This window comes from Anomaloglossus baeobatrachus (assembly GCF_048569485.1).
Source record: "Anomaloglossus baeobatrachus isolate aAnoBae1 chromosome 5 unlocalized genomic scaffold, aAnoBae1.hap1 SUPER_5_unloc_24, whole genome shotgun sequence".
Lineage (NCBI taxonomy): Eukaryota > Metazoa > Chordata > Amphibia > Anura > Aromobatidae > Anomaloglossus > Anomaloglossus baeobatrachus.
In genome coordinates, this window is record NW_027441800.1 from 281,271 (window position 1) to 302,951 (window position 21,681).

General features: G+C 51.3%; 1 protein-coding gene and 1 long non-coding RNA gene across 2 annotated transcripts in view; one reads left to right on the top strand and one right to left on the bottom strand.

Moving 5' to 3' along the window:
- The window catches only part of LOC142259064 (uncharacterized), a 143,710-nt gene that overhangs the window by 32,647 nt on the left and 89,382 nt on the right, over positions 1 to 21,681 (bottom strand). The window lies entirely within an intron of this gene.
- On the top strand, positions 14,865 to 16,331 carry LOC142259073 (uncharacterized). The gene is made up of 2 exons (XR_012727922.1): positions 14,865 to 14,962; positions 15,889 to 16,331. It is a non-coding gene; the product is annotated as an uncharacterized LOC142259073 (long non-coding RNA).

Genomic DNA, 21,681 nt, shown 5'->3' on the forward strand with positions numbered 1-21,681 from the left:
TAAAACATTTTTTTCTTTATTTAACAAGGATAAAAGGGTTCTTCCATAATAATAAAATCCAGTTTACATGGCAGGGTAGAAAAAATGGAACGCGTTTCGGAGTGAAAACTCCTTACTCTTAATAAAGCCATATGAATCACATAGCCATTATAAAGGGTAACATACAATTAGAGGGTGGGGAGAAAAAATTAGAACCATATGTGCAATCACACCCTGTGACTGACATCATCCAAGAAAAACAGAACATTGTCACAGACATAGCAAATAACATTTAGAGACTATTCCGAATGTTCCAAATATCTAACATCTTATATATATACAGGGGCGTAACGATCGCGGTCGCAGAGGTCGCCACTGCGACCGGGCCCGCAGGGTTATAGGGGCCCGGCAGCCGCTCTGCAGAGCCGGCTGCCGGGCCCCTATGTGTAGTGCCACTATGTAGTGGCCGACTGCGCGACCGTTAGGGGGCCGGCCTGTGAGTCAGGGGGGCCCAGTGTCTGCAGGGGGCAGAGGGGCCCCTGACCTGGAGAGGCCACCAGGCGTTCCTGACCTGCTGCAGAGGAGATGTGCTCCTGCACGGCAGACGGAAACCATCCCTACCAGGACCTGCGATGATGTCACGCCCATGTGACTGTGTGGGAGGAGACACAGGAGGCCGGGGAGAAAGCAGGAGAAGATACTTCGAACACATGAGTGGTAATGAGAAAAGAGGGGACATGAGGGGAGGGGCTGCAGGGTGAGTGGGATATGAGGGCTGCAGACTGTGACAGAAGCATGTGAAGGGTGCAGAGTGTTTGAGAGGGGTAAGTTGGGGTACGGGCAGGGTGAGATATGTGGGGCATGGTGTGTGTGTGATATGGGGGTGCAGGCTGTATAGGGAGCAGGGTGTGTGACATATGGGGGCAGGGGCATAACTACCGCAGTCGCAGGGGTCAGAAGGAGCTGAGAGGTACTTGTTTTTTTATTTTGCTGGCTGCATGACACATATAGGCCCGGGGAAGCTGCCTGCATGATACATGGAGGCCCTGGTGGGGCAGGCTGCATTACACATAGAAGCCCTGGGGGCTGGCTGCATGACACATGGAGGCCCTGGGGGGGGGGGGGCTGGCTGCATGACACATGGAGGCCCTGGGGGGGCTGGCTGCATGACACATGGAGGCCCTGGGGGGGCTGGCTGCATGACACATGGAGGCCTGGGGGGGCTGGCTGCATGACACATGGAGGCCCTGGGGGGGGCTGGCTGCAAGACACATGGAGGCCCTGGGGGGGCTGGCTGCATGACACATGGAGGCCCTGGTGGGGCAGGCTGCAAGACACATGGAGGCCCTGGGGGGGCTGGCTGCAAGACACATGGAGGCCCTGGGGAAGCTGCCTGCATGATACATGGAGGCCCTGGTGGGGCAGGCTGCATTACACATAGAAGCCCTGGGGGCTGGCTGCATGACACATGGAGGCCCTGGGGGGGCTGGCTGCATGACACATGGAGGCCCTGGGGGGGCTGGCTGCATGACACATGGAGGCCCTGGGGGGGCTGGCTGCATGACACCTGGGGGGGGGGGCGGCTGCATGACACATGGAGGCCCTGGGGGGGCTGGCTGCATGACACATGGAGGCCCTGGGGGGGCTAGCTGCATGACACATGCAGGTCCTGGGGGCTGGCTGCATGACACATGGAGGCCCTGGGGGAGCTGGCTGCATGACACATGGAGGCCCTGGGGGGGCTGGCTGCATGACACATGGAGGCCCTGGGGGCTGGCTGCATGACACAGGGAGGCCCCAGGGGGGGCTGGCTGCATGACACAGGGAGGCCCTGGGGGGGCTGGCTGCATGACACAGGGAGGCCCTGGGGGGGGCTGGCTGCATGACACATGGAGGCCCTGGGGGGGGAAGGCTGCATGACACATGGAGGCCCTGGGGGGGGATGGCTGCATGACACATGGAGGCCCTGGGGGGGCTGGCTGCATGACACCTGGGGGGGGCTGACTGCATGACACATGGAGGCCCTGGGGGGGCTGGCTGCATGACACATGGAGGCCCTGGGGGGGCCGGCTGCATGACACATGGAGGTCCTGGGGAAGCTGGCTGCATGACACATGGAGGCCCTGGGGGGGCTGGCTGCATGACACATGGAGACCCTGGGGGGGGCTGGCTGCATGACACATAGAGGCCCTGGGGGGGGGGCTGGCTGCATGACGCATAGAGGCCCTGGGGGGGCTGGCTGCATGACGCATAGAGGCCCTGGGGGGGCTGGCTGCATGACACATGGAGGCCCTGGTGGGGCTGGCTGCATGACACCTGGTGGGGCTGGCTGCATGACACATGGAGGCCCTGGTGGGACTGGCTGCATAATACATGGAGGCCTGGGGGTGCTGGCTGCATGATACATGGAGGTCTATGGGACTGCATAATAAACATGAAGGACACCTTATACATAGACTATAGCAGCGCATTATACATAGAGGTCTATGGGGCTGCATTATAATACATATAGGACTATGGGGGCTACATTATAATATATGGAGGACTATGGAGGCTACCTTACACATGTCTGTGGGGGTGCATTATAAAGCATGGGGGACTGTGGTGCAGTATAAAATATGGAGAACTATGGGAAATGCATTATAATACATGGAGGACTATGGGGGTGCATTCTAATATATAAAGGGTTATGTGGGGGCCATTATAGTATTTGGAGAACTATATATTGAGGGAGGAAAAAGATACAAGTATGGGATGGGAATGTTTTGTGCTGAGGGAAAAGGGCTCTTTCCCATGCTCTGCTATACATCTCTCAGCACCCAGCTTTCCCATGCTCTGCTATACATCTCTCAGCACCCAGCTTTCCCATGATCTGCTATACATCTCTCAGCACCCAGCTTTCCCATGCTCTGCTATACATCTCTCAGCACCCAGCTTTCCCATGCTCTGCTATACATCTCTCAGCACACAGCTTTCCCATGCTCTGCTATACATCTCTCAGCACACAGCTTTCCCATGCTCTGCTATACATCTCTCAGCACCAGCTTTCCATGCTCTGCTATACATCTCTCAGCACCCAGCTTTCCCATGCTCTGCTATACATCTCTCAGCACCCAGCTTTCCCATGCTCTGCTATACATCTCTCAGCACACAGCTTTCCCATGCTCTGCTATACATCTCTCAGCACCCAGCTTTCCCATGCTCTGCTATACATCTCTCAGCACCCAGCTTTCCCATGCTCTGCTATACATCCCTCAGCACCCAGCTTTCCCATGCTCTGCTATACATCTCTCAGCACCCAGCTTTCCCATGCTCTGCTATACATCTCTCAGCACCCAGCTTTCCATGCTCTGCTATACATCTCTCAGCACCCAGCTTTCCCATGCTCTGCTATACATCTCTCAGCACCCAGCTTTGCCATGCTCTGCTATACATCTCTCAGCACCCAGCTTTCCCATGCTCTGCTATACATCTCTCAGCACCCAGCTTTCCCATGCTCTGCTATACATCTCTCAGCACCCAGCTTTCCCATGATCTGCTATACATCTCTCAGCACCCAGCTTTCCCATGCTCTGATATGGGAAAGCTGGTGCTGAGGGAAAGATGTATGACAGAGCATGGGAAAGCTGGGTGCTGATAGACGGATTTTAGATCATGGGAAACCTGGGTGCTGTGGGTAAAAGCCAAGTGTCAGCATCATTATCCCGTACCCTAAGTGTTGTGTACATGGAGGGGGGCCCCGGTCCAAAGTTTGCACCAGGGCCCATCAAACTCTAGTTACGCCACTGTATGTATATATATTATATATATATATATATATATATATATATATATATATATAAAAAAAACCTTTTACAAAAAAATTCTTGTTTTTTTTTCTCCTTTTTAATTTATCCTTTTGAGCACTATAATTTTATCAGGGGAAGTGTGCATACCAAAAAAAACACGTTCATACCACATTTTAAAACATGAATCTATAATATTACTACATTCGTGCCACATAAACTCTGATATAATATAAACTTCTACCGATAAAGGGCGGCAGACTAAGACATGGCATGATCATAAATAGAAAAAATAAATAAATCAAATGGAATGAAACCGGTTTAAATGCCGCGCTAGAAACCACAGATGCTGTAGATAAAAAGATTTTCTTTATTTCATAATTCTACGCGTTTCAAAGGCATCTCTGCCTCCTTCTTCAGGAACAAAAATCATAATACAAATATGGCCAACAGAACCTATATATAGGGAAACAGGTAGACAGTTGCTATATAAAAACTTCATTGTCATCCCCAGGCTCTGTCTGTGTGTCACGTCCTGATTAGCGGTCACCCGTGAAGGACTCACCGGTGACCGCTAATCCCCTGACTGACTGAAGTGAACAGCGCGATCAGCAGTGCCATCATTCAGGTTACCTGCGGCCACAGCTGGAGTCCTCCACCTGAAAGCGGTAGCCGCGGGTAACCTGAGTGACGGCACCACTGATCACTTCAGTCACTCGGGCGACTTGCTGTCACAGTTGGAGGATCCAGCGGTGGCCGCGGGTAACCGAGTGATTTCATCGCTGATCGTGCGGCTCACTTCAGTTGCTGCATGGAGCTGACAGAGAGCGGTCGTGGTCTGTGGCCACTCCTATCAGCTTCATGTAGCAGAGCTGAAAGAGTCGTGTGACCTCGTGTGGATTACGTCGGACCTGGAGGGGTATTTGGGATTAATAAAGTGGTGAAAGAGGGTTTTTTTTTTGTCTTTTATTCCAAATAAAGGATTTTTTTGGGTGTATGTGTTTATTTTCTTTAACTTACAGGTTAATCGTGGAAGGTATCTTGGGGAGATGCCTGCTATAATTAACCTAGGACTTAGTGGCAGCTATGGGCTGCCATTAACTCCCTATTACCCCCCAATTACCACCGCGCCAGGGCAATTCGGGATGAGCTGGGTAGAGTCCCGGGGCTGTCGCATCTAATGGATGAGGCAATTCCGGGCGGCTGCTGGCTGATATTGTTAGGCTAGGGGGCTCCCCATACCGTGGAGCTCCCCATCCTGAGAATACCAGCCTTCAGCCGTGTGGCTTTGCTCTGGCTGGTATCAAAATTGGGGGGGACCGCACGTCGTATTTTTTTTAATTATTTATTTATTTTAATGCACGATATAGACCCGCCCACTGGCGGCTGTGATTGGTTGCAGTGAGACAGCTGTCACTCAGCGTGGGGGCGTGTCTGACTGCAACCAATCATAGGCACCGGTGGGCGGGGAAAGCAGGGAATACGAGATAGCATAATGAACGGCCCGGCATTTTCAAAGAGTATAAACCGCCAGAGCTTTGTGACAGCTATGCAGCGCCGTGCTACTGATCGGTGAGTATAAGAGAGGGGGGGGGGGGAAATTGACCGACGGACAGAGAGAGGACAGACAGAGAGAGACCGAAGGACAGAGAGAGAGACAGACACAGCGACCAACTGACAGAGAAAGAGACCGACAGACAGAGGGAGATTGACCGACATGATAGAAAGAGACAGAAAAGACCTGCGTTTTGCTTGTCAAAAAAGCATGCAGAACGCAACAAAAATGCAGTCCAAATGCATTTTGGTTGCGTTTTGACCCACATCATTGATTTCAATGGGTGGAGAACGCAGCTACAACGCACAAAGGAAGTGACATGCTGCTTTTTTATCCGCAGCGATTTTTGGCATCCAAAACGCTGCATTTAAAAACGCAGCGTGCACATTGAATTTTCTGACTTCTCATAGACTTTTTTGGGGAAAACAAAACATGGGCACATAGCCTAAATGTGCAAACAAAAATAATGAAGGAAACATTCGGATGAATTCCGGTAAGATACTCAATTGCATGAGATAAGTACCGCATACGGAGAATAAGAAAAGAAAATTTCAAACAAAAAGGAAAGAAAAAACTGGCAACTATTAAAGTCTGCATAAACAAAATAGAAAATTATTAAAAAAACATTACAGACATTATGTTAATTAGCAGATACCATTACATTGAACATCACAGTATATTAACCCCTTCACGACCATGGACGGAAAGATCCGTCATGGTGCCCTGGGCCTTAACGACCAAGGACGGATCTTTCCGTCATGGCGTAATCGCGGCACCGGAGCCTCCGGTGACTGCGAAAAGTTAGCATAAACCGCAGATTCGGGGAGGAGGGGACCTGTACCTGACCTCAGGAGGGGTGGTGCCTCCTCCCCGGACCTACGGAGGCTGTGATTGGCTGACGAACGCCGCTCAACCAATCACAGCCACTGTAATGTTCCAGCCACTTAAAGTGACTGAAACATTGAAATCCAGCCCTGGCCAGTGCAGCTATAGCACTGGCCATTGGCTGGAGCTGGGTGACCTCACTGGATCACCCTCCCCCAGCTCCAGTAGCTCTGATTGGAGAGATCGGCCTTGTGACCGCTGTCTCCAATCACAGTGGACCTGTTGCCGGTGGACCGCCCCATCAGCTTCACTTCCCGTTCCCTGCAGCACGCCAGCACAGTGAGTGTACACAGTGCAATGGCAGGGCGACAAGATCCGGTCCCATGCTGTTATGTGACCGGAGCATGGGACCCGGAAGTTGCCGCACTGCCATTGCACTGTATGAAACCGGCCTCCCGATCCGCCGCTGCCACTGCCTCCGCGATCTGCCACACGCACCCCCACCCCTCGTATCTGCTGCCCGCACCCTCCACGCCCCACACCTCCCGATCCGCCGCTGCCCTCCGCGATCTGCCACCCGATCTTCTGCCCGCAACCCCACACCTCCCGATCCGCCGCTACCCTCCGCGATCTGCCACCCGATCTGCTGCCCGCACCCCCACCCCCACACCTCCCGATCCGCCGCTGTCCTCCGCGATCTGCCACCCGTTCTGCTGCCCGCACCCTCACCCCCACACCTCCACACCTCCCGATCCACCGTCGCCGCCCTCCATCTGCCACAGTGCCACCGGTCCCCCCTCGATCTGCTGCCCGGCCCCCTTTCCCTCGTGATCGGCTGCTCGTCCCCTCACCTCCGTGATGTGCTGCCAGCCCCCTCCACTCGAGATCGGCTGCCCGCTTCCTCCTCCGTTATGTGCTGCCCGGCCCCGCCCCCTCTCCTCCGTTATGTGCTGCGCGCCCCCTCTCTGTTATGTGCTGCCCGTCCCCTCCCCTCCGTTATATGCTGCGCGCCCCCCTCTCCTCCGTTATGTGCTGCCCGCTCCCCCCCACCTCTCACCCCCGTGATCGGCTACTCGCCCCCTCCCCTGTCACTCCCGTGATGTGCGCTCCCTCCCCTGTCACCCCCGTGATGTGCGCTCCCTCCCCTGTCACCCCCGTGATGTGCGCTCCCTCACCTGTCACCCCCGTGATGTGCGCTCCCTCCCCTGTCACCCCCCGTGATGTGCGCTCCCTCACCTGTCACCGCCGTGATGTGCGCTCCCTCACCTGTCACCGCCGTGATGTGCGCTCCCTCACCTGTCACCGCCGTGATGTGCGCTCCCTCCCCTGTCACCGCCGTGATGTACGCTCCTCCCCTGTCACCCCGTGATGTGCGCTCCCCTCCCCTGTCACCCCCGTGATGTGCGCTCCCTCCCCCTGTCACCCCCGTGATGTGCGCTCCCTCCCCTGTCACCCCCGTGATGTGCGCTCCCTCCCCTGTCACCCCCGTGATGTGCGCTCCCTCCCCTGTCACCCCCGTGATGTGCGCTCCCTCCCCTGTCACCCCCCGTGATGTGCGCTCCCTCCCCTGTCACCCCCGTGATGTGCGCTCCCTCCCCTGTCACCCCCGTGATGTGCGCTCCCTCCCCTGTCACCCCCGTGATGTGCGCTCCCTCCCCCTGTCACCCCCGTGATGTGCGCTCCCTCCCCTGTCACCCCCGTGATGTGCGCTCCCTCCCCTGTCACCCCCGTGATGTGCGCTCCCTCCCCTGTCACCCCCGTGATGTGCGCTCCCTCCCTGTCACCCCCGTGATGTGTGCTCCCTCCCCTGTCACCCCCGTGATCTGTGCTCCCTCACTTGTCACCGCCGTGATGTGCGCTCCCTCACCTGTCACCGCCGTGATGTTCGCCTCCCTCACCCGTCACCCCGTGATCTGTGCTCCCTCACCTGTCACCCCGTGATGTGCGCTCCCTCCCCTGTCACCCCCGTGATGTGCGCTCCCTCCCCTGTCACCCCCGTGATCTGTGCCTCCCTCACCTGTCACCCCCGTGATCTGCTGTCCGCTCTCCCCTCACCTCTCACCCCCGTGATCTGTGCTCTGCTCACCTGTCTCCTCCGTGATCTGCGCTGCGCTCCCTCCCCCACCTCTCACCCTCCCCCGATCTGCTGCCCTCCTTCATCTCCTGTGATCCAGCTGCCTAGATCCATCCTGTAGGGTAACTATCCCCAATCTCACCTCCCACTCCCCTTCCCACCTATCCCCCCTCCCCCCCATCCTCTGCCGCTCTTGCATCCACTGCGCCCTCTCCATCCACCCCCACCCTATCCCAGCCGCTGTCTCACAATCACAGATGCTCCCTTTATATGCCGCTGCCCCCCCATCTGCCCCCCCCCTCCCCTTCATCTGCCGCTGTTTTTTTTTCTATGCCATGGGGGTCTAGTTTCCAAAATGGGGTCACATGTGGGGGAGCTCCACTGTTTCGGCACCTCAGGGGGTCTCCAAACGCAACATGGAATACGCTAATTATCCCAGACAATTTTGCGTTTGAAACGTCAAATGACGCTCCTTGCCTTCCGAGCCCTGCTGTGCGCCCAAACATTTTATTTCCACCATATATGAGGTGTCTGTGTACTCAGGAGAAATTGCACAATACATTTTATGGTGCAATTTTTCCTGATACCCTTGTGAAAATAAAAGCTACCTGGTTGAAATAACAATTTTGTGGTAGAAAAAAATTTTTTTATTTTCACGGCTCAACTCTTAACTTTTGTGAAGCCCCCAGAGGCTCAAAGTGCTCAATAAACATCTAGATAAATTCCATGAGGGGTCTAGTTTCCAAAATGGGGTCACATGTGGGGGAGCTCCACTGTTTCGGCACCTCAGGGGCTCTCCAAACGCAACATGGTGCGGCTAACGATTCAGCTAATTTTCTGTTCAAAAAAGTCAAATGGCGCTCCTTCCCTTCCGAGTCCTGCCGTGCGCCCAAACAGTGGTTTTTCGCCACATATGAGGTATCTGCGTGCTCAGTAGAAATTGCCCAACAAATTTTGGGGGTTCATTTAATCCTGCTACCCTTGTGAATATGCAATATTTGAGGCTAAATTAACATTTTTGTTGCAAAAAGTAAAATGTTCATTTTTCCTTCCACATTGCTTTAGTTACTGTGAAGCACCTGAAGGGTTAATAACCTTCTGGAATGTGGTTTTGAGTAGCCTGAGGGGTGCCGTTTTTGGAATGGTGTCACTTTTGGGTGTTCTGTGTCATGTAGATCTTTCAAAATCGCTGCAAATGTGATGTGGTCCCTAAAAAAAGTGGCTTTGTAAATTTTGTTGTAAAAATGAGAAATTGCTCATAAACTTTGAACCCCTATAACTTCCTTAAATTTATTTTTTTTTTCCCCCAAAATTGTTCTGATGTAAAGTAGACATGTGGGAAATGTTATTTATTAATTATTTTGTGTCATATGTCTCGTTGGTTTTAGAGCATAAAAATTCAAAGTTACAAAATTTTCAAAGTTTTCACGAAATTTCCGTTTTTTTCACAAAGAAACGCAAAAAATATCGGCCTAAATTTACCACTAACATGAAGCCCAATATGTCACGAAAAAACAATCTCAGAATCACCGGGATCCGCTGAAGTGTTCCAGAGTTATAACCTCATAAAGTGACACTGGTCAGAATTGCAAAAAATGGCCTGGTCTTTAGGGTCAAAATAGGCTTGGGGCTGAAGGGGTTAAAGATTTCATTCCTGATATTTACACCATTTGGAACTCTGCTGTTCAGTAAAATCATCCACTTTGCTTCTCTGCGTAATAGAAGTTTATTTAGATTGCCACCACGTTTGGGCACTGTTACGTTCTCTGCTGGACTCACCTTGAGTGAACTTAGATCTCCTGCATGCTTGATTTGGAAATATTTAGAAACGGCAGAAGGTGTACGGGTGGTAGTATGGCTAACGTCGTATATATGCTCCGATATACAACGCCGCAGGGATCGAGTAGTATTACCCACATATTGAAGACAACAAGCTTCACATGTGATCACATATAATAATTCATTTGTGCCGCAGTTCATCAGTGATCTAAGTTTAATCTCTGTACCTGAGCTGCAAGATTTAATAACCGTTGTATATTTCTTATATTTACACAGACCACAATTTCTTTGGGAACATTTATATGATCCTGTTGTGGGGAGCCAGTTGCGTAGAGCAATGTTAGTGTTTCTGGGTTCCAGTGTGATCACTGGGTGATATGGAATTGGCCAGGGTGGCGTTTCTTCTGGATACAAATGTAATCTCTTTACTTAGAATTTTTTTCAATACATCATCCACCTCTAGTATGGGCAAATATTTCTTTATTGTTTTAATGACCCGATAATAATCTGAGCTATAATCCGCTGAAAAAACAACAGGTGCAGAATCAGTAAAAGAACTAGGTGGTATTTTTTCCTTTTTATACAAGTATTATTGTCTGTCTTTCTTCTCAGCTTTCAGTTTTGCGTTGGTAATAGTACACATAGAATAACCTCTGTTCTTGAACCGGTTTGTTATAATATCTGCCGGGCGCTCATAAGCGATATCACTAGAACAAGCCCTTCTTGCCCTGACAAATTCTCCCACTGGAATATTATTGGCAATATATCGGGGGTGACAACTTGTAGCATATAAAACAACGACAGAAACAGGAAAATGAAGAAGAGCGAAATAATAGAGCCCCTGCACCTACCTCCACCTGCAGAGCCGCACACTAGATATATAATACCCTGCACCTACCTCCTCCTGCAGAGCCGCACACTAGATATATAATACCCTGCACCTACCTCCACCTGCAGAGCCGCACACTAGATATATAATACCCTGCACCTACCTCCACCTGCAGAGCCGCACACTAGATATATAATACCCTGCACCTACCTCCACCTGCAGAGCCGCACACTAGATATATAATACCCTGCACCTACCTCCACCTGCAGAGCCGCACACTAGATATATAATACCCTGCACCTACCTCCACCTGCAGAGCCGCACACTAGATATATAATACCCTGCACCTACCTCCACCTGCAGAGCCGCACACTAGATATATAATACCCTGCACCTACCTCCACCTGCAGAGCCGCACACTAGATATATAATACCCTGCACCTACCTCCACCTGCAGAGCCGCACACTAGATATATAATACCCTGCACCTACCTCCACCTGCAGAGCCGCACACTAGATATATAATACCCTGCATCTACCTCCACCTGCAGAGCCGCACACTAGATATATAATACCCTGCACCTACCTCCTCCTGCAGAGCCGCACACTAGATATATAATACCCTGCACCTACCTCCACCTGCAGAGCCGCACACTAGATATATAATACCCTGCACCTACCTCCACCTGCAGAGCCGCACACTAGATATATAATACCCTGCACCTACCTCCACCTGCAGAGCCGCACACTAGATATATAATACCCTGCACCTACCTCCACCTGCAGAGCCGCACACTAGATATATAATACCCTGCACCTACCTCCACCTGCAGAGCCGCACACTAGATATATAATACCCTGCACCTACCTCCACCTGCAGAGCCGCACACTAGATATATAATACCCTGCACCTACCTCCACCTGCAGAGCCGCACACTAGATATATAATACCCTGCACCTACCTCCACCTGCAGAGCCGCACACTAGATATATAATACCCTGCACCTACCTCCACCTGCAGAGCCGCACACTAGATATATAATACCCTGCATCTACCTCCACCTGCAGAGCCGCACACTAGATATATAATACCCTGCACCTACCTCCTCCTGCAGAGCCGCACACTAGATATATAATACCCTGCACCTACCTCCACCTGCAGAGCCGCACACTAGATATATAATACCCTGCACCTACCTCCACCTGCAGAGCCGCACACTAGATATATAATACCCTGCACCTACCTCCACCTGCAGAGCCGCACACTAGATATATAATAACCTGCACCTACCTCCACCTGCAGAGCCGCACACTAGATATATAATACCCTGCACCTACCTCCTCCTGCAGAGCCGCACACTAGATATATAATACCCTGCACCTACCTCCACCTGCAGAGCCGCACACTAGATATATAATACCCTGCACCTACCTCCACCTGCAGAGCCGCACACTAGATATATAATACCCTGCACCTACCTCCACCTGCAGAGCCGCACACTAGATATATAATACCCTGCACCTACCTCCACCTGCAGAGCCGCACACTAGATATATAATACCCTGCACCTACCTCCACCTGCAGAGCCGCACACTAGATATATAATACCCTGCACCTACCTCCACCTGCAGAGCCGCACACTAGATATATAATACCCTGCACCTACCTCCTCCTGCAGAGCCGCACACTAGATATATAATACCCTGCACCTACCTCCTCCTGCAGAGCCGCACACTAGATATATAATACCCTGCACCTACCTCCACCTGCAGAGCCGCACACTAGATATATAATACCCTGCACCTACCTCCTCCTGCAGAGCCGCACACTAGATATATAATACCCTGCACCTACCTCCACCTGCAGAGCCGCACACCGGATATATAATACCCTGCACCTACCTCCACCTGCAGAGCCGCACACTAGATATATAATACCCTGCACCTACCTCCACCTGCAGAGCCGCACACCGGATATATAATACCCTGCACCTACCTCCACCTGCAGAGCCGCACACTAGATATATAATACCCTGCACCTACCTCCTCCTGCAGAGCCGCACACTAGATATATAATAACCTGCACCTACCTCCACCTGCAGAGCCGCACACTAGATATATAATACCCTGCACCTACCTCCACCTGCAGAGCCGCACACCGGATATATAATACCCTGCACCTACCTCCACCTGCAGAGCCGCACACTAGATATATAATACCCTGCACCTACCTCCACCTGCAGAGCCGCACACTAGATATATAATACCCTGCACCTACCTCCTCCTGCAGAGCCGCACACTAGATATATAATACCCTGCACCTACCTCCTCCTGCAGAGCCGCACACTAGATATATAATACCCTGCACCTACCTCCACCTGCAGAGCCGCACACTAGATATATAATACCCTGCACCTACCTCCACCTGCAGAGCCGCACACTAGATATATAATACCCTGCACCTACCTCCACCTGCAGAGCCGCACACTAGATATATAATACCCTGCACCTACCTCCACCTGCAGAGCCGCACACTAGATATATAATACCCTGCACCTACCTCCACCTGCAGAGCCGCACACTAGATATATAATACCCTGCACCTGCCTCCACCTGCAGAGCCGCACACTAGATATATAATACCCTGCACCTACCTCCACCTGCAGAGCCGCACACTAGATATATAATACCCTGCACCTACCTCCACCTGCAGAGCCGCACACTAGATATATAATACCCTGCACCTACCTCCACCTGCAGAGCCGCACACTAGATATATAATACCCTGCACCTACCTCCACCTGCAGAGCCGCACACTAGATATATAATACCCTGCACCTACCTCCACCTGCAGAGCCGCACACTAGATATATAATACCCTGCACCTACCTCCACCTGCAGAGCCGCACACTAGATATATAATACCCTGCACCTACCTCCACCTGCAGAGCCGCACACTAGATATATAATACCCTGCACCTACCTCCACCTGCAGAGCCGCACACTAGATATATAATGCCCTGCACCTACCTCCACCTGCAGAGCCGCACACTAGATATATAATACCCTGCACCTACCTCCACCTGCAGAGCCGCACACTAGATATATAATACCCTGCACCTACCTCCACCTGCAGAGCCGCACACTAGATATATAATACCCTGCACCTACCTCCACCTGCAGAGCCGCACACTAGATATATAATACCCTGCACCTACCTCCACCTGCAGAGCCGCACACTAGATATATAATACCCTGCACCTACCTCCACCTGCAGAGCCGCACACTAGATATATAATACCCTGCACCTACCTCCACCTGCAGAGCCGCACACTAGATATATAATACCCTGCACCTACCTCCACCTGCAGAGCCACACACTAGATATAATACCCTGCACCTACCTCCACCTGCAGAGCCGCACACTAGATATATAATACCCTGCACCTACCTCCACCTGCAGAGCCGCACACTAGATATATAATACCCTGCACCTACCTCCACCTGCAGAGCCGCACACTAGATATATAATACCCTGCACCTACCTCCACCTGCAGAGCCGCACACTAGATATATAATACCCTGCACCTACCTCCACCTGCAGAGCCGCACACTAGATATATAATACCCTGCACCTACCTCCACCTGCAGAGCCGCACACTAGATATATAATACCCTGCACCTACCTCCACCTGCAGAGCCGCACACTAGATATATAATACCCTGCACCTACCTCCACCTGCAGAGCCGCACACTAGATATATAATACCCTGCACCTACCTCCACCTGCAGAGCCGCACACTAGATATATAATACCCTGCACCTACCTCCACCTGCAGAGCCGCACACTAGATATATAATACCCTGCACCTACCTCCACCTGCAGAGCCGCACACTAGATATATAATACCCTGCACCTACCTCCACCTGCAGAGCCGCACACTAGATATATGGTAGAGTCTAGATCCCAGTGGCCAGAAGGACCTCTGCTGACGTCACACCCATGTGACCGGCCTCTTGTGTGGGAGGAGCCTGTAGTTCCCGGCAGTCAGTGCGCAGTTGCTGTACAAGCAGCAGGATGTTTCCCCTCTTCCCTGCTTCTGCTGTTTCCAGCCCTGGGTGTGATGTAACAGGAGGTAATATCTGATGGAGATTATCATGTATGAGCCTCAGGGGGAAATAAAAAGGGATTGTAGGTCACCGTCTCTGGGTGCAATAGTGTGCAGCAGTAGATGTGATGCTCTGACCGTGGGGGAAGGGGGGGAGAGAGGGTGCGATGCTCTGCCTGGGGGAAGGGGGGGAGAGAGGGTGCGATGCTCTGCCTGGGGGAAGGGGGGGAGAGAGGGTGCGATGCTCTGCCTGGGGGAAGGGGGGGGAGAGAGGGTGCGATGCTCTGCCTGGGGGAAGGGGGGGGAGAGAGGGTGCGATGCTCTGCCTGGGGGAAGGGGGGGAGAGAGGGTGCGATGCTCTGCCTGGGGGAAGGGGGGGAGAGAGGGTGCGATGCTCTGCCTGGGGGAAGGGGGAGAGAGAGGGTGCGATGCTCTGCCTGGGGGAAGGGGGGGAGAGAGGGTGCGATGCTCTGCCTGGGGGAAGGGGGAGAGAGAGGGTGTGATGCTCTGCCTGGGGGAAGGGGGGGAGAGAGGGTGCGATGCTCTGCCTGTGGGAAGGGGGGGAGAGAGGGTGCGATGCTCTGCCTGGGGGAAGGGGGGGAGAGAGGGTGCGATGCTCTGCCTGGGGGAAGGGGGGGAGAGAGGGTGCGATGCTCTGCCTGGGGGGGAGTCGCAGAGCAGCACCCGGCGTCCCTGTTGTCTTTTCCCGTTAGAGGTATGGAGCGGGGGGATAGATCCAGGAGGAGGGGATTGGAGCGGTCACTGTATATAAGGGAAGCCCATTGGTTATTAAAGCTGGAGCCAGAGATCACAAAGGGCTGAATTCCACAATGATCTGTGACTGATACTGATGTGTTTATTAGCAGGTGATTATCAGCGCATTCATTATACACAGTTTATGGGAATTTTTGGCATTATTATTATTACTAATTATTGGTAATTTTTCTTTCTAGCGTTCGGGGCAATATCGGCTCCACAGAGAATTCTTCCTCATCCACTGAATATGAAGGTTTCATCTATTGGAGAGAATCCCACAAGTGACATAAGAGGATATCTCTGTGTGTATATTCTCTGCACTGTGTATTATATGGGGTGTACTTATATATTCTCTGTGCTGTGTATTATATGGGGTGTACTTATATATTCTCTGTGCTGTGTATTATATGGGGTGTACTTATATATTCTCTGCGCTGTGTATTATATGGGGTGTACTTGTATATTCTTTGCACTGTGTATTATATGGGGTGTACTTATATATTCTCTGTGCTGTGTATTATATGGGGTGTACTTATATAATGTTTGTATTGATGCTTCTCTGTGTCATCTGTGTGAGACGTGGTGATGGACAGGGTGTCCTTTTTTTCCCACTGTCTTTAATAAAGTTTCTTTTAATTAAGCTGTTTCTGGATTTCCTCTCTTATTTGGGGTCTCATAGATGCTACCATCACTAATTTAGGACTTAGTGGCAGCTATGGGCTGCTATTAACTCCTTATTACCCCGATTACCATCACACCAGGGCAATCAAGATGATCCAGGTAAAGTGCTGGGATTGTCACATCTAATGGATGCAGCGATCCGGGAGGCTGCAGGCTGATATTTTTAGGCTGGGGGAGGGGCAGCCTAATAACCATAGGCCTCCCCAGTCTGAGAATACCAGCCACCAGTTGTGAGGCTTTACCTTAGCTGGGTATCAAAATTGAGGGGACTGCACGCTGTTATTTTACTGTATAATATAGACCCACCGGCGGCTGTGATTGGTTGCAGTCAGACAGCTGTCAGTCAGTGTGGCGGTGCATCTGACTGCAACCAATCACAGCCACCAGTGGGCAGGGGAAGCCGTGAATATGTATGAGCTTAATGAGCGGCCCAGGAAGAAGAATGAGAGGCCGCAGGAGCAGTGTGACAGCCGCGCCGGTGATCGGTGAGTATGAAGTGCTTGCTCCTACCCCTTTGTGCCGGATTCTGTTCCCCATAGACTTTTTATGGGGACCAGCATCTGACCAGACACCGGGGATCAATCCCTCACTGACCTGGAGCCAGCGGGGGATTGATCTGCCAGTCCTCCAAAACACAGAAAGAAGTGACATGCTGCTGCTCTTTCCTTCCACAAAAACTGCAAGGAACAAAGAAGCGACGTGCGCACAGCCTGTCTGAATTCTCATAGACTTTGCTGGGGAAGACAATGCATACAGTTTTGGGCAACAAACCACCAAAAAACGTGGCAAAATACGCAGCGTGCGCACAGGGCCTAAAGATGGAATTGCTGTTCATTAACTTCCCAGACCTGTGACAGTGGCCGGTGTGTAATGTGTGGCAGACGGACAGGAGGTATGAGAATGGCCTCTGACCGCACCACAGCCTTAGCTCTTCATTATATTACCTGGCCGGTGTGTAATGTGTGGCAGACGGACAGGAGGTGTGAGAACGGCCTCTGACCGCAACACATCCTTAGCTCTTCATTGTATTACCTGGCCGGTGTGTAATGTGCGGCAGATGGACAGGAGGTATGAGAATGGTCTCTGACCGCACCACATCCTTAGCTCCTCATTATATTACCTGGCCGGTGTGTAATGTGTGGCAGATGGACAGGAGGTATGAGAACGGCCTCTACCGCACCACATCCTCAGCTCTTCATTGTATTACCTGGCCGGTGTGTAATGTGTGGCAGATGGACAGGAGGTGTGAGAACGGCCCCTGACCACACCACATCCTTAGCTCTTCATTATATTACCTGGCCGGTGTGTAATGTGTGGCAGATGGCCAGGAGGTATGAGAATGGCCTCTGACCGCACCACAGCCTTAGCTCTTCATTATATTACCTGGCCGGTGTGTAATGTGTGGCAGACGGACAGGAGGTATGAGAGCGGCCTCTGACCGCACCACATCCTCAGCTCTTCATTATATTACCTGGCCGGTGTGTAATGTGTGGCAGATGGACAGGAGGTGTGAGAATGGCCTCTGACCGCACCACAGCCTTAGCTCTTCATTATATTACCTGGCCGGTGTGTAATGTGTGGCAGATGGACAGGAGGTGTGAGAACGGCCTCTGACCGCACCACATCCTCAGCTCTTCATTGTATTACCTGGCCGGTGTGTAATGTGTGGCAGATGGACAGGAGGTGTGAGAACGGCCTCTGACTGCACCACAGCCTCAGCTCTTCATTATATTACCTGGCCGGTGTGTAACGTGTGGCAGACGGACAGGAGGTATGAGAACGGCCTCTGACCGCACCACAGCCTCAGCTCTTCATTATATTACCTGGCCAGTGTGTAATGTGTGGCAGATGGACAGGAGGTATGAGAACGGCCTCTGACCGCACCACATCCTTAGCTCTTCATTATATTACCTGGCCGGTGTGTAATGTGTGGCAGACGGACAGGAGGTATGAGAACGGCCTCTGACCGCACCACATCCTTAGCTCTTCATTATATTACCTGGCCGGTGTGTAATGTGCGGCAGACGGACAGGAGGTGTGAGAACAGCCTCTGAGCGCACCACATCCTCAGCTCTTCATTATATTACCTGGCCGGTGTGTAATGTGTGGCAGATGGACAGGAGGTGTGAGAACGGCCTCTGACCGCACCACATCCTCAGCTCTTCATTATATTACCTGGCCGGTGTGTAATGTGTGGCAGACGGACAGGAGGTATGAGAACGGCCTCTGACCGCACCACATCCTTAGCTCTTCATTATATTACCTGGCCGGTGTGTAATGTGCGGCAGACGGACAGGAGGTGTGAGAACGGCCTCTGACCGCACCACATCCTTAGCTCTTCATTATATTACCTGGCCGGTGTGTAATGTGTGGCAGATGGACAGGAGGTGTGAGAACGGCCTCTGACCGCACCACATCCTTAGCTCTTCATTATATTACCTGGCCGGTGTGTAATGTGTGGCCGACGGACAGGAGGTATGAGAACGGCCTCTGACCGCACCACAGCCTTAGCTCTTCATTATATTACCTGGCCGGTGTGTAATGTGTGGCAGATGGACAGGAGGTATGAGAACGGCCTCTGACCGCACCACATCCTTAGCTCTTCATTATATTACCTGGCCGGTGTGTAATGTGTGGCAGATGGACAGGAGGTGTGAGAACGGCCTCTACCGCACCACAGCCTTAGCTCTTCATTATATTACCTGGCCGGTGTGTAATGTGTGGCAGACGGACAGGAGGTATGAGAACGGCCTCTGACCGCACCACAGCCTTAGCTCTTCATTATATTACCTGGCCGGTGTGTAATGTGAGGTAGATGGACAGGAGGTATGAGAACGGCCTCTGACCGCACCACAGCCTTAGCTCTTCATTATATTACCTGGCCGGTGTGTAATGTGTGGCAGATGGACAGGAGGTATGAGAACGGCCTCTACCGCACCACATCCTTAGCTCTTCATTATATTACCTGGCCGGTGTGTAATGTGTGGCAGATGGACAGGAGGTATGAGAACGGCCTCTGACCGCACCACAGCCTTAGCTCTTCATTATATTACCTGGCCGGTGTGTAATGTGTGGCAGATGGACAGGAGGTATGAGAACGGCCTCTGACCGCACCACATCCTTAGCTCTTCATTATATTACCTGGCTGGTGTGTAATGTGTGGCAGATGGACAGGAGGTGTGAGAACGGCCTCTGACCGCACCACATCCTCAGCTCTTCATTATATTACCTGGCCGGTGTGTAATGTGTGGCAGATGGACAGGAGGTATGAGAACGGCCTCTGACCGCACCACATCCTTAGCTCTTCATTATATTACCTGGCCGGTGTGTAATGTGTGGCAGATGGACAGGAGGTGTGAGAACGGCCTCTGACCGCACCACAGCCTTAGCTCTTCATTATATTACCTGGCCGGTGTGTAATGTGTGGCAGATGGACAGGAGGTGTGAGAACGGCCTCTGACCGCACCACATCCTCAGCTCTTCATTATATTACCTGGCCGGTGTGTAATGTGTGGCAGATGGACAGGAGGTATGAGAACGGCCTCTGACCGCACCACATCCTTAGCTCTTCATTATATTACCTGGCCGGTGTGTAATGTGTGGCAGATGGACAGGAGGTGTGAGAACGGCCTCTGACCGCACCACAGCCTTAGCTCTTCATTATATTACCTGGCCGGTGTGTAATGTGTGGCAGATGGACAGGAGGTGTGAGAACGGCCTCTGACCGCACCACATCCTCAGCTCTTCATTATATTACCTGGCCGGTGTGTAATGTGTGGCAGATGGACAGGAGGTATGAGAACGGCCTCTGACCGCACCACATCCTTAGCTCTTCATTATATTACCTGGCCGGTGTGTAATGTGTGGCAGATGGACAGGAGGTGTGAGAACGGCCTCTGACCGCACCACAGCCTTAGCTCTTCATTATATTACCTGGCCGGTGTGTAATGTGTGGCAGATGGACAGGAGGTGTGAGAACGGCCTCTGACCGCACCACAGCCTTAGCTCTTCATTATATTACCTGGCTGGTGTGTAATGTGCGGCAGATGGACAGGAGGTATGAGAACAGCCTCTGACCGGACCACAGCCTTACCTCTTCATTTTATTACCTGGCATAACGTTACTCACTAGTGATTGATGGGCCCTGACAGAAGTTATGAAGCATTGAACGACCGCCCTATTACATGGAATACATTACAAGCTGCGGGCAGACACATTTCACCTATATGATGAATATGGCAGCATGTACATCATTGTGAATAGATTTATTTCATAAAATAACCACTTTAAAGGGAATAAACCTTACATAGCAAAGTTTGTAATAGTGAGTTGAAAGAAAAAAAACATCTGCAAAGGGCGCCCTGCAACTAAAGGTCTTATCCTGATTAACTACTCATTAATTTTTTTTCTTTCCTTCGACTCCATGTGTAACAGAACAAGAAACTTTAGTAACGTTCAGAACTGTCTTCATCAAGACATTGATCTCTTCCAGCCAATCACTGACCTCAGCAACTCGTTCCAGCTACATCGGATGAGCCACGGAGATGTGTGATTGGCTGCAGCAATGTTGACGTGATGTCACAGCCAAACAGCATAGAACATCACCGCAGTGAAGACGGTGCTCAATCTGGTTTGGGGGTGTACATTTACACCGCGTGCAGAATTATTAGGCAAGTTGTATTTTAGAGGATTTTTTTATTATTGATCAACAACTATGTTCTCAATCAATCCAAAAGACTCATAAATATCAAAGCTTAATATTTTTGGCAGTTGGAGTGGGGTTTTTTTTAGATTTGGCTATCTTAGGAGGATATCTGTTTGTGCAGGTAACTATTACTGTGCAGCATTATTAGGCAACTTAATAAAAACCAAATATATTCCCATCTCACTTGTTTATTTTCACCAGGTAAACCAATATAACTGCACAAAATTTAGAAATAAACATTTCTGACATGCAAAAACAAAACCCCAAAAAATGAGTGACCAATATAGCCACCTTTCTTTATGATGACACTAAGCAGCCGACCATTCATAGATGCTGTCAGTTGCTTGATCTGTTTATGATCAACATTGCATGCAGCAGCCACCACAGCCTCCAGACACTGTTCCGAGAGGTGGACTGTTTTCCCTCCCTGTAGATCTTACATTTTATGAGGGACCACAGGTTCTCTATGGGGTTCAGATCAGGTGAACAAGGGGGCCATGTCATTATTTTTTTCATCTTTTAGATCTTTATTGTTCAGCAACGCTGTGGAGTAGCTGGATGCATGTGATGGAGCAATGTCCTGCATGAAAATCATGTTTTTCTT